This window comes from Parasteatoda tepidariorum, chromosome 9 (genome assembly GCF_043381705.1).
Source record: "Parasteatoda tepidariorum isolate YZ-2023 chromosome 9, CAS_Ptep_4.0, whole genome shotgun sequence".
Lineage (NCBI taxonomy): Eukaryota > Metazoa > Arthropoda > Arachnida > Araneae > Theridiidae > Parasteatoda > Parasteatoda tepidariorum.
Genome location: NC_092212.1, coordinates 10486942 through 10500023, shown reverse-complemented (window position 1 = coordinate 10500023; position 13082 = coordinate 10486942). Strand labels below are relative to the sequence as shown.

At 33.9% G+C, this 13082-nt stretch overlaps 1 long non-coding RNA gene across 1 annotated transcript; it reads right to left on the bottom strand.

The window, feature by feature from the left end:
• Window positions 1–7622: 7622 nt before the first annotated feature.
• On the bottom strand, window positions 7623–9289 carry LOC122268573 (uncharacterized). The gene is made up of 2 exons (XR_006224597.2): window positions 9185–9289; window positions 7623–8545 (listed from the first exon to the last, which is right to left on the bottom strand). It is a non-coding gene; the product is annotated as an uncharacterized lncRNA (long non-coding RNA).
• Between the last annotated feature and the right edge of the window lie 3793 nt (window positions 9290–13082).

Genomic DNA, 13082 nt, shown 5'->3' with positions numbered 1-13082 from the left:
CTAATATCGTGTTGATTATTTATTTCTAAAGCAAAAACTTACGTTAAGGAGCAACTACGAGAGATTCTTTATTAAGAGTGTCAACAGCTCGGAAGTTCTATCTATATGTAAGTTAGAAGCGTGCAATTGGCATCTCAATTACCCCAGCCAGATTACAAATTAAAATATATAACAAAAAATCTTCCGAAACAATAAATAAAAATTATAATATTTTATATGAAATAATATAGATTTTTTATGAAGATAATATTGATAAATATAGATATAGATGGAAAATATAGATAATATAGATTTTTATGAATTTTTATTTTACAGGAAGATATTTTATGAAGATATTTCCTATGAATATATATAATTTTACATTGCATACTCCATAGTCTTTAAGTAAACTAAAATACAGGGCTCGAAAAACCACCCGTCCGCCCGTCCTCGGCGGTCAAAAATTCCTCGCGGACAACGAATTTCTCGAATCCGATGTCCGCGAGGACGGCCATTTTCCCCGTTAATGTTGGTGATACATTTTCAATTTTTATTATCTTGCAAGAGTCTAGCGCCTCACTTCAAAAATGACCCTGTAATCTAGAAATACAGTAACATACTGCGCATGGTGGAATTGATGTTTTCTCTGTCCCCCATACTGCAGCGGTTGAAAGGGACTTTTCAGCAATGAACTTACAAAAAAAAAAAAAAAAAAAAAAAAAAAAAAAAAAAAAAAAAAAAAAAAAAAAAAAAAAAAAAAAANTGAATAACTATAATAGCTGAACACTCAGCATGTTTGTAATAAATATGAGAAAATTATACTTTTATTTATTTAGAAGCGACGGGTTAGTTTCAAAGGAGGACGGGTACATTGTTGGACAAGCCGTCCTCGGGGAGGGGTGAAATTTTTGAGTTTTTTCGAGTCCTGCTACATTTAGAATTTATAAATATTTTATTGACTTCGAAGAGGTTAAGGTACATAATATAAATTAGATAATATCAAACTAGATTAACAAAGAGTAATATTAGAGTAATATACGTCAATTGCCAGTAGATTTGTGAATAACTATAATAGCTGAACACTCAGCATGTTTGTAATAAATATGAGAAAATTATATTTTTATTTATTTAGAAGCGACGGGTTAGTTTCAAAGGAGGACGGGTACATTGTTGGACAAGCCGTCCTCGGGGACGAGTACAATTTTTGAGTTTTTTTTCGAGCCCTGCTAAAATAGTCAAATAAAATATTCATTCTGGATACTACGTTATCTAGTATAATAAATACCCTATAGTGCTTACAATTTAGAGTGGAATTTTAAGAATGAAGTAGGCGTTACTTTCATTTAAGATCTTATTCAAAGTAAAACGGCCGTCCTCCTCTTTTTATTCTAAGAAAATATTGCTTCATACCAAATATGATAAGTGTAACTGGTCCGGACAAATGACTTGACAACCTACATCCTTGAACGAGGATTCCAAAATGTTTCTTTCTCTATTTCCTCTTGCCCTTCCAAGAATTTGTGATCTCCAAGAGGACTTTTAATCTTTTAGGGACGATCGAGTCATAAATGTATTCGTACGGAACCAGAATCAGGATGGAAAGAAAAAAAATATGCGGTAGCGCAAATTTAAACAAGGCTTAATTTTTTTTCAATTTAAAAGTCTTATTTTTGCTTTCACTTTAATTTTAACATATCTAATAAATGTTAGTTCAAAGTGTTACTATATAATTTTTATATTGAATGAAGTAGTGATATGTTAAGAAAACAAATTGTTATTACTTCTCCCCCAAATAAACTGCTATAGAAATATTTTGCCTATCAGTTCTATTATTTTCACCCAGATTGTCGCCACTCTAAGAATGCATATATATATGACTCGCCCATCTGGAAGAAGTTAATCCAGTGTTGTTGTCGCCAAATAACAATTTTTCTTATTACAAAATACGCATTTCCTAGCTCATTTGAAAAAGCGAAAAGGCTTAAGTATCAACTACCAAATACCAGAAGAGAAAAAATTACAGAAAAAAAAGGCAACTTTCTCCCTCCCTACGTTTGAGACACAATTTTTAAAATAAAAATTCCTAATCATTATCTTTTCTCTGCCCTTCTGAGAATTGTTATCCATTCTCGAAGAGCGCTTTTAGAGTTTGCTTGAAGCAAGTGTTGTCCTTGGATAAGCTGCGGAAACTAATACTTGTTGCACTGGAGTATCTAGCCAAAATGGCCACCTCCGAAAATTATATGATTACAAACTGAATCAAAGGCCATTGATATTAAAATTATTTGGGTTAGTGAACTTAATGTTAGGTAGTTAAATAATATTCTGGTAAAAGAAGATAGAACAGGGATAACACAGACAGGTAATAACATGAACAAACAAGAAAATTATTTATTATAAATCAAGCACACAAGATTAATTAATTATTCGTTACAGTCTGTTGAAAAGTAATTTCCATTTGCAGTTGAACCCTATATAAATACTTCATAGCAAATCATACTGGCCTACAATGACGATTAACGCCTACAATAATTTTAAAGCTTTAAGATGAAACTCTTCCCTCTCTTTATGAGGAAAAGTGGTCTACAATATGAGAGCAAAACAATATTCGTTTCCAATTTCAAAGCCTTTTTAATTTATGAAAAATATCTTACCTTTCACAACATTATATTTGAGAGGAATAAGATACAATATGAAAAACTTTACATTGCATATTCCATAGTTTTTATAAGTTTTAGCAATAAAAAGTCATATTTATTCTGGATACTATGTTTAATAAATACCCTACAGTGTTTAAAATTCGGAGAGAAACTGTAAGAGAGTAATGGGCGTAACAACCGGTTACTCGATTTTACTCTAAGAAAATATTGTTGTATACCAAATATCAGAAGTAAAAAATTACTGCCCACCAGCGGTAAACTCACTTGTTACGTTTTAACAAGAATTATATAAAGAAAAAACCAAATTTTTTCTGTTTGCTGCTGCCCTTATAAGACAAAGATATCTCTAAGAGGGCTTTAGTAGTTAGGACTTGTTCAATATAAAAAAATATGTAATAGATATAAAAATAAAACTGTATTCAAAAACATATTTTTGAAAAAAACTGGTAGTAATAACAATTTAAAAAATTAATATTCTTTTAGTAAACTTTAAGGTCTAACATAGGTATGGCCCAAACAACTTTTGTTGATGTTACGATTTTGATGTTACTATTTTTACTGACGGAATGAAACTAGGTCTGTGAATCCTTTGACGCGCTTGAAATCAACAACCAGTAGGGGAGGAAGCAAAGATGTCTTTCCTTAAAAGTGCGGAGCAGTCTAAGATGTGTGAAGCTCAGGTGGCTAAGCCTTAAAGTGACCATTGGCGAGAAGCGGGAAGCTGTTGTTAAAGCTGGAAGTGTGAGATAAAGACCCGGCTTCCTACCCTTCTATCAGTGATATTGTGGAGGTGACAAGTTTTCAGTTTTGTTGTTTTATTCGAGAGAGTATCTCTCTTGAGTCAGCTGAGTAGAAGTGGAGGAATGATGACTTAAGCCTTCTTTAGCAAAGCTATCAGCTATTTCATTCTTATAGATGTTAAGAAGTGAAAGGATCCAATGGAAATGAATATCATGTTGATTGGAGATGAGCTTTAATTTGTTCATAAAACATATAGTTGTTGTGTCCGTTTGGTCAGGTGTTGAATCATGCCGCGGCTGTCAGTAAGCATCAGAAGATTGGTATGGTTACCTTCATTCAGGGCAGGGCATACAATTGTATGACATACAATATTCTGTTATTTGTAAATGTGTTTAATAATTTCATGGGTAGATATAATGGCTGATATTGTTTTTAAAAATAATAACTCATTGAAAGTACAATGTAATGGATAATATATTCTGAAAATCGTGCAAAACGGCAATCAATGTTATGAACACATGCATGCGCCTTAGAGTTCTGCTATTGCGGAAATTCGGCGTTTAAAAGTGGAGGAAAAGTGAGGGATATGGATGGCTACTGAGGGGACAGATTCCGGTCATTTTTGTCTACCATTGTCATGCGAATTGTAACAGAATTTCAATGAGTTTAGTTATAATTGTTAACTTATTGCAAGTAATATTAAAACTTAAAAAAATCATAAAATCCACCAGATGCTGGTATTGAGTAAAATCTACCAGATGCTGGTAGTGAATAATCAGAACAAGTCAAAGCCAAATGTTGTTATCCCGTGGTAACTATTGTAGGAGTAGTTATCTTTATTCTACAAGTTTTACTGTTCAATTGGCTATTAATTTTTAACCGTTAGTGTCGTAAGTGCATCTAGTTTGCCCTTGGTGTTGCTAAAATGAGCAAATATGGAAGCTGGGAGCAAATTGTAACCCTGGTCACCAGATGAACAATGTTTCTAACTTTAATGTTTAAAAAATCCATCCAATACGGTTTGTTTCAAGGCTGACGGCTTGAAACAGTTCAAATGTCCATGGGTGAATAACAGTATTAAGAGGTACGCACTAATGTTGGATAACGGTAATGTCTGCACACGGATCACAGTGGGTTTAAATTTCTGTATTATTGTTATAGTAACAAACTTATTCGAGTGAGTAGATACAATTTAAAGAATGACAATCATTTTCACTAAGAAGTACAGATCCTGTAGTTGGAATGTTGGGATTTGCGCTGCGTCGAGAATCTGAATGATTTGACTTTTTGGCAATAAGTGGTTCATTATTGCAAGAACTATGTGTTTATGGCAGACGGGAGCGGAATATTCGGTATGTTGTTAGATTCTTGAACAGAGAGTAAGGAATATTGTGAATGGGCTTTAGGCGAACCTCTTTGAACTGGACGTAAACTGCACTTAAAAGAAGAATGGTCAATTTGTTCACGTAGCCAGCAAGTAATATCTTCAGCAGAGAATTGTTAAATAAAAATAATGCGCGCAGCCAATAGGCTGCCTTCCTCTAATTGGATGGTATTCCATTCAAGAATTATTGCAAATAGTTTAAATATTGTGCATAGCCTTTTTATCCATTTTTTAGCTGCGGACATCAGTAGGAGGGGGGGGGGTTCACCAGCCATGATTGAGATGAATAAAATACTATACGAAAAATTTTACTTTGCATACTCCGTTGCTTTAAAAAAGTGAAGTAAAATAAATAAAATATTCATTCTGGACACTATGTTATCTAGTATAATAAATACCCTATAGCATACCTGCCAACTTTTACGCATTTGGCGTAAAATTTAATTTCAATATTTAAAGTGGTAGTAAAATGTATGTTTTCTATATATTCCTTCCATTTATAAACCTAATTTAAAATCTTTTTGACCACCACTAGTTTTAAAAACTTTAAGCATATATATTACTATGAAATATTGTCGTATAAGTCCACATAAGCTTTATCCAAAAACAGCATATATTTTGGCCTAAAATTGTAATTTGAATTCGAATTTACTACCACTGGGGAAAATCATCCGCGAAAGGATTAAAAGTTGGCAGGTATGCCTATAGTGTTTACAATTTTGAGTGAAACTCTATGAATGAAGTAGGCGTTACTTTCATTTCAGCGCTTATTCGAAGTAAAACGGTCGTCTACTCGTTTTTTTACTTAGAAAATGTTGTTTTAGACCAAATATCATAAGTGTAAGCGGTCCGGACAAATGGCTTGACAAAGTATACATCCTTAAATATCTTGAACGAAGATTCCCAAATGTCTCTATTTCAACCTGTCCTTCCAAGAATGTGTGATCTCCAAGAGGGCTTTTAATCTTTTCGGGACGGTCGAGTCACAAATGTAATCGTATTGAGGCAGAATCTGGATGGAGAAAAAATAAAATGACGTAGCGTAAATTTAAACTATTCTTATTTTTTCTAATTAAAAGGTCTTATTTTTGCTCTCCCTTTAATTTTAACTATTAATGTTAGTTCAAAGTGTTATTATATAATTCTTATTTTGAATTAAGTAGTGATATATTAAGAAATCAAACAATTCGTTCATGGGCTGAAATAGTGGCACAACTGAAAAAAAAACACGAATTTTGGACTAAGAACAGGTGTAAATATGAAAACATATTCCTTCAGCAGCAATATAAGCACAACTCATAATTCAACTTGAAGGTAATCTTCAAGTTGAATTATGAGTAGGTTGAATTAGTTGAATTAGGATTCAATACAGTTTACGCAAACTAAAGCATTTTGATTAGCAATGAAAACTTTAAACTCACTTATCTCAAAACATTATTTTTTTTAGTTGTTCCGCTTTGTTGCCCATGAGCCAATTATTACCCCGCACACAAATAAATTGCTGTAGAAATATTTTGTTTACCAGCTCTATTTTTTTGACCCTGACTGCCGCCACCCTGAAAATGCATATACAGGGTGGTCCTAAAATATATGTCAAAAATGTAAAGGTAGGTAGAGGGGACCTAAATAAGCATATTTCGTATAGGATTGTGTGTGCGGTGATGCCGCCTTGAGCCAGTAGGGAGCGCTGATGACTCCGGCGTATAAAAGCGGATTCATAATTTCCCGCACTGATCTGAAACAGCATGCATCNCAGGTACGAATCCTAATATTTTGTTTACCAGCGCTATTTTTTTTACCCTGACTGCCGCCACCCTGAAAATGTATATACAGGGTGGTCCTAAAATATATGTCAAAAATTTAAAGGTAGGCAGAGGGGACCTAAATAAGCATATTTCGTATAGGATTGTGTGTGCTGTGATGCCGCCTTGACCCAGTAGGGAGCGCTGATGACTCCGGCGTATAAAAGCGCTTGCTAGCTGGATTCATAACTTCCCGCACTGATCTGAAACAGCATGCATCGTTTCACCAATGCGAAGCTTGCCGACGTGCATTTCATGTATGGGCTGCACAAGGAAACAGATTAGCTGTTCACAGGATGTACAGGGAGCGTCAGAAATCACCTGGACGCTGTCTACGGCCAGCATTGGATAGGACGGGGTGATCCAGTTCCCTTGCCACCGCGTTCTCCTGATTTAACCTGCTTGGATTATTTCTTTTGGGATCATATTAAAAGCCTGGTGTACGAGAGTCCCGTCACATCTGAAGAAGATCTTGTTGAACGCTCGTCTGTTGCTGCTTTACATGTGCTCGGCAAGCCTGACGTCTTTTCTAATGCACGCCGATCCATGCGTCGTCGCTGTGAATCTTGTATCGTTGTTGGTGGCTGCTCTTTTGAACCCCTATTGTAAACTGTTGATAAATTTTTATTTTCTTTTGTCTTTTCAGTTTCCTTTGATTCATATTGCTTTACAAGCTAGAGCTTTAATGTGCCATTACTGCACACACATTTCTTCCGAAATATGCTTATTTATGTCCCCTTTACATTTTTGAAGTATATTTCTGGACCACCCTGGTTATTGCTCAGTCATGTTACCATTCCAAACCAATGGCTGAGGACTATGAGCGTTTGATTTGTGTACGAAAGTTTTCCTCGAATTTTTGAAGAAAAAAAAACGAAAAAAACAACAAAATATATTTCTTATTAGTTTAACTGGTAGATACGTATGAAAAAAAAGAAATTTTATTTTACAAGTGGTTATTTGTTTTTATGTATTTCTACCTGATGAAATTGTGATTAATTACGTAAATCTGGTAGACTGTTCATGGATTAAAAATTATTTAACAACGTTTCATAGTTTTTTTTCACTTTTAAGTAGTTTTATTTTACTGAACATTTTATTTTTTAAAGCGATACAGTATCATTATACAATGGCAGATTCCAGACATTTTTTCTCTCCCAAATTAACAGCTGTGGAGAATTTGGTGAGCTGCGTAGCACAAAGACAGACACGAAGCCACGTGGAACATAATTAATTTAATTATGCATCAAAGTTTGCCAGAAACAGGCGGAGTTAACAAAAATATAACACAGTTACAATAAAATACATAAACAAATAATAATTCTAAGTTAGGTAAAAGACGTTGGCGAGAAAGAACTATATTTCAAGAAATTTGATGTGTGAAACGGCACTTAATTTAATTAACTTCAAATTAATTAAATACGGTGCTGTATCATCCATCAAATTATTTGAAATACAGTTTTTTCTCGTTAATTAACATTTTAACTTGTGTGGAAAAAATTAGCTCAACTTTGAAACGACAATTTGCTTATAACGATGCTGACGTCATAGATCATATGTGTGAGTATCAGTGATCTTTTCCTTCTTGCAGTGCAAGTAACCAATTGTCTGATATAAAAGCTAATTTAAAATAGTTAATGATAAAACGATGAAAAATGCCATCCTCCTCTATAAATATTATCAAAATAACGCTGACTTTTATAGGTTAATACGTTTACTATTGTCTTTTTATACTTTAGTTATGAAATTGAGTTTCCGTCGAAAAAACGTTGATCGTATAGGGTTCTGGAGTCGAAAAATATTTGGGAATCACAGTACCATAGAACACTAAAAATGTCAAAGATAAATCGTTACACATGGAATTAATTTCATTTATCTTATTAACCCTAGCTTCACTAAGTCATGGTTCTAGTCATGGTTTCTCTCTCCACAATGATAAGTCAAGAGGCTTTATTTTTAGACATGCTGTAACAGGATTACTGAAAATAGAATAGACAAATTAATTAGTTTCTCAGCAACTATAACTAACAATGATATTTGCAAGATAATTGTTTGTAGTTTTCAGTTCTAGTACTAAATTTCAAAAATACGGTTGAAAATAACTTTCACTAACAAGATATTTAAAGCCGTGGTGGCTTCTGGGATAGAGCACTCACCTCCCAATGAGGTATCGGATTCGAATCCCAACGATGACTGGTCACAAAATCCGTACACGCCTAACACCCACTACAGTGCTGACATAAAATATTCTCATTGGAAGGGGGATCACGTGTTAAAGTCCCCTTGCCTTCAAGCTAACATGGGAGGTTATCCTCCCATGTAACTCAAATGCTGGTTAGCTCAATCAAATAGACCTCCACGCAGGTAAGTTTCTCCCAATATTTGATGCAAGAGTTCCATTGTCTTTTGGATTGGGTTCAAAAATACAAGGGTACGGAGTTTAACATTTATGAACTCAGAATTGCGTCGGCTGATCAATAATAGTTATGTAATATAAAATGAAATAACAAGAAATTGAAAATATTTAAGCTTATAAATAATAATGCATATAAAAAATAAAATTCCAGTTAATATATGTAAGTTTTTCTGGTTTATGTATGTAAGTTTGTTTAACTTACTTTTTCCCAGGTACAGCAAATGGGTATCTACGAACTTTATCATATCTTGTAGTGTCACAAAGCCAGCGTGCCACAGAGAAAGATTTAATAGTTTCCAGTTGATCTGAAAAATATTTGAAATGAATTTACCTTTAAGAAATTAAATTATATACCGTAAATTTTGCCCCCTCTTTGTTATATTAATGAAATTTAAATCAGTAATTAGTCTTAAAAGTGGTCTGATTGGACTACCTTATAAGAATCCGTGTGGAGGCTCTTAGTTATAGGAGGCGTTCACCGACCACAATGCTGATGTAAAATATCCCCAGTGGTAGACTGATCATGGGTTAGAGTCCCCTTGCTGTCGAGCTAACCGTAGGAGGTTTGGTGGTTTTTCTCTCCATGTGAGGCAAATGGGAATTAGATCCATCAAATAGCCCTCCTTGAAGGCTAGTTTCTCCCAAAGCTTGATACAATACTTCCCTTTGTGTTATAGTCAGGGATCAAAATTACACTGCTATGGATTTGAATATTGGTTGCCTTCAATTCAGAACTGAATCGGTTTTCAAGGCCGGTAATAAATATATTTGGTCAAGTTTCAGAGAGCAAGAAAAAGAGAACACCCGAATATTTTTCGATTTCAATGATCGGATTTTCACGTACTAGGATTCGCTGATTCAAGAGCATAACTCTATGAGTCACTGAATTTGTGTAGATGATATTTACAGCACATAAACGTACTTTTTCTGAATAAACGCATTTTTTTTTACATAGGAATCGCATTCTTTACCCGAATAGTATGGGTTTAGGGGGTAGTCGAAATCAGAAAAATATGTTCCCAATAATTTAGGTCAGAAAATAGTCAACTATTTGGACTTTTTAAAGTCAGTTTTTTTTAAATGTATTTTGCCTTATATCAGAAACTGACGAAATATATTAAAATATTTTGCCTCAAAGATAAAACGAAATCATCCCCAGACTATTTTATGTGAAATATAATATTTTAGGATAATTTATTATTTTTTATTACTTAATTTACTTATTGCAGAAAGAAAAATTTGAATTGTATGGCAGGTAATTATTTACACCGAATTTATTTACATTATTTTATACGACAAAATCCAAAATTTCAGTAAAATTAATCGGATTAAAAAAAAATTGAAAACTCATCAGTAAGGATTGATTAGACTTTGCAAACGATTTTTCTCCCTCTCAAGCTTTTGCTTATGGGTGGTGCAGCTGATTTTCCAAAATAACAAGTGCTATCAGGCACAGCAGGCAAGAGGTTAAAGAGTTCGTGAAAATCAATGTGTAAGATTTTGTACGATTTCAAAAATGTAAATTTGAGACTGTCATTTTGGTATACCTTGAATATTTCAGACAATAAATATTACATTTTTTGTTGTTTCAGTGAGATTAATTTCAAGGATTATTTTTAAAAAGGGTATTAATAATTAAACAAAAATAATCATAGTTTTCTAAAGGAAAAGCATAAAACAACTTCCATTTTTTTCCCTTTACCTTTTGTGAAAGGATACACGATAGATATGTCTGTTATTAAGAATTCTATGAATCTTCAATTGCACATTGTTGGAATCTTGAGCATAAATTCAATTTCGACTATGCCAAAATTACTTCCACTCGAGTCACATCAGCTTATCTTGATGCCCTGGAATCTTGTTTTATTCATATGAATGGTGATTCTCTTGTTAACGACATTAGTTCTTCGCCACCTCTCGGCATAGCGTGTGAAAATATATTTTACCCTGAGTTGTCCGTCTCGGCCACTGTGGTTTTTCTTCTTCTGTTTTTCATCCTTTTTTTCACGTACAGGACGTTGGGCTACCGAAGAGGGGATGCCATCCCCTCTGTAGAGGATCAAAATTGTGATGGCATGTCTTCGGGTCATCCTCAGGGATGTGTCCCAGACTGTCGCCAATAGCCCACTGTGCATCCCTAGTACGACGTAAATGAACTACAACATCATCCTTTTTTTTCTCTCTCGGGTGCAGTGGTTTTTTTAGTTTTATTTTTCCATTTTCCTTAGCTTTATTTTTCCATTTTTTGTCGCCAACTTTACGTTTTTTCTTTCAAATTATTCTTGTTTCTTTTCATTCATGTCTGGCAAATCTTGAAAATGGGTGCCTATTTTTGAAGCACGTCGAAACATGTCGACTGTTGTTTCTTATTTCTTAATTTTGAAGCGAATGAAGTTTTAAATCAGGTAATATTCTTAATTAATGCAACAAGTTGCAAAAAGTGCTTTCAGATTTTTGAAATGCTACTTTTTATACAAGAGTAAAACGAGGAGTAACGCTTAAGTAAAAGATAAAAGTCCCGTGTACTATTCAGTTTTTTAAGTTCATTTATGACGTTATTGTCTTTATAATCAAACAATATAAATGAATTAATAAAAAAATAATTATTTTGCTATATTAGGCAAAATTAACGGTCACTCTGTCAATGAGGTAACGAATGACATTTTCGTCGAAAAGGCAACCCATTTGCATTTATTGAAATGTAATTTTTTAATAAATATAGAATTATTTTGAATGATCTCTTCCGAGGATAACTTTATTTTCTGTTTGTTTCTTAAAATGTTTCGATATTTTACAAGTGGTTGTTTTAATGTTTACCATATTTTGAGAAAAGACCATATTTTACCACATTTTGAGAATTTTTTTAAAGAAAAGACTCGTGATTTAAGAGCATTAGTAGTCATGAACTTCTTGTTAAAATTTTTGTCAAATTTTCAAACTGTTCATGTTTTGAATTTCCCCTTGTTTGTAGATGTTTCTTAACGGAAGCCTCGCTGTAACCCTTCTATTTGAAATTGTATCTGTTTTCATTGGCTTTGTGCAATTTCATCATCACAATATGTTCGCTACTTTTATTCAATGTTTTCACTGTTTTTATTCTTCTTTGCTGGATGCTCCACCTGTTATGCCTGAACACTCAAACCCCTAAATTCTGTTTACTGAGTAACTGAGTACTGAGTACTTTTGTTAATTTTAAGGTTGCACTAAAATTTTTGCGGCTTTCTGGTTGGGAGGAGGGAATCTTTGGATCGTGTTGAGTTTGTTGCTCTGCGCGCCAGGGCGCCCAGCCAACATCACTCAGGGTTTTTTCTGGTGTTGCTTTTGCCTCTCTTGCCCATTATTCCGACCTATTGTCATGGATCGTCACAAAACCTACCTTTGTGAATTCTCTTTTTTTTTTTGCTGAGTAGTCACGTGCGCGCACTTTGAGTCTACAGTATTTCCCGGATGCCCCCTGACGGGGGCGGAACGGGGTTAAGCTTTGATTAGTAGTCGTGAACCTAAAATTGGGTCGGCTGTTCTACGACGTTTGTAAAATAAAATAAGATAGCCCATTGTGCACCTGTAGTGCGATGTAAGTAAAATACCCACCTACCCATCCATCGTTCCTGAAACTTAACAACATTTGGAAAGCAATTAAATTACATTGCGACTATAAAAAGTATGTTTCAAATTTTTTCTCCCATTGATTGGGATAATATGCTTCTTACGTAAATTTTATTTCACGATTGAATACTTGAGTTGTTTCCTTGCCGTATTTGCAGTACTGAACAAACAATATGAGTAATACTGAAGCAATACTGAACTGAACTGAATAGCAGTACTGAACAGAAGTGATGAAGCATTACTGAACAGAAGTGATGAAGCATTACTGAACACAAGTTATGAAGCAATATTGAACACAAGTGACGGAGCAATACTGAACACAAGTGATGGAGTAATACTGATCAGAAGTGAGAGCAATACTGAAGATGATGCTCCTGTATAGTATCAAACCTTGCATGATTTTCATTTGCGAACTTTTAACGTCACTTTTTGTTATTTACTGACATAAATATTTTCTTCTCAAGTGTGTTTAAAATGTCACTATATTAAAATTT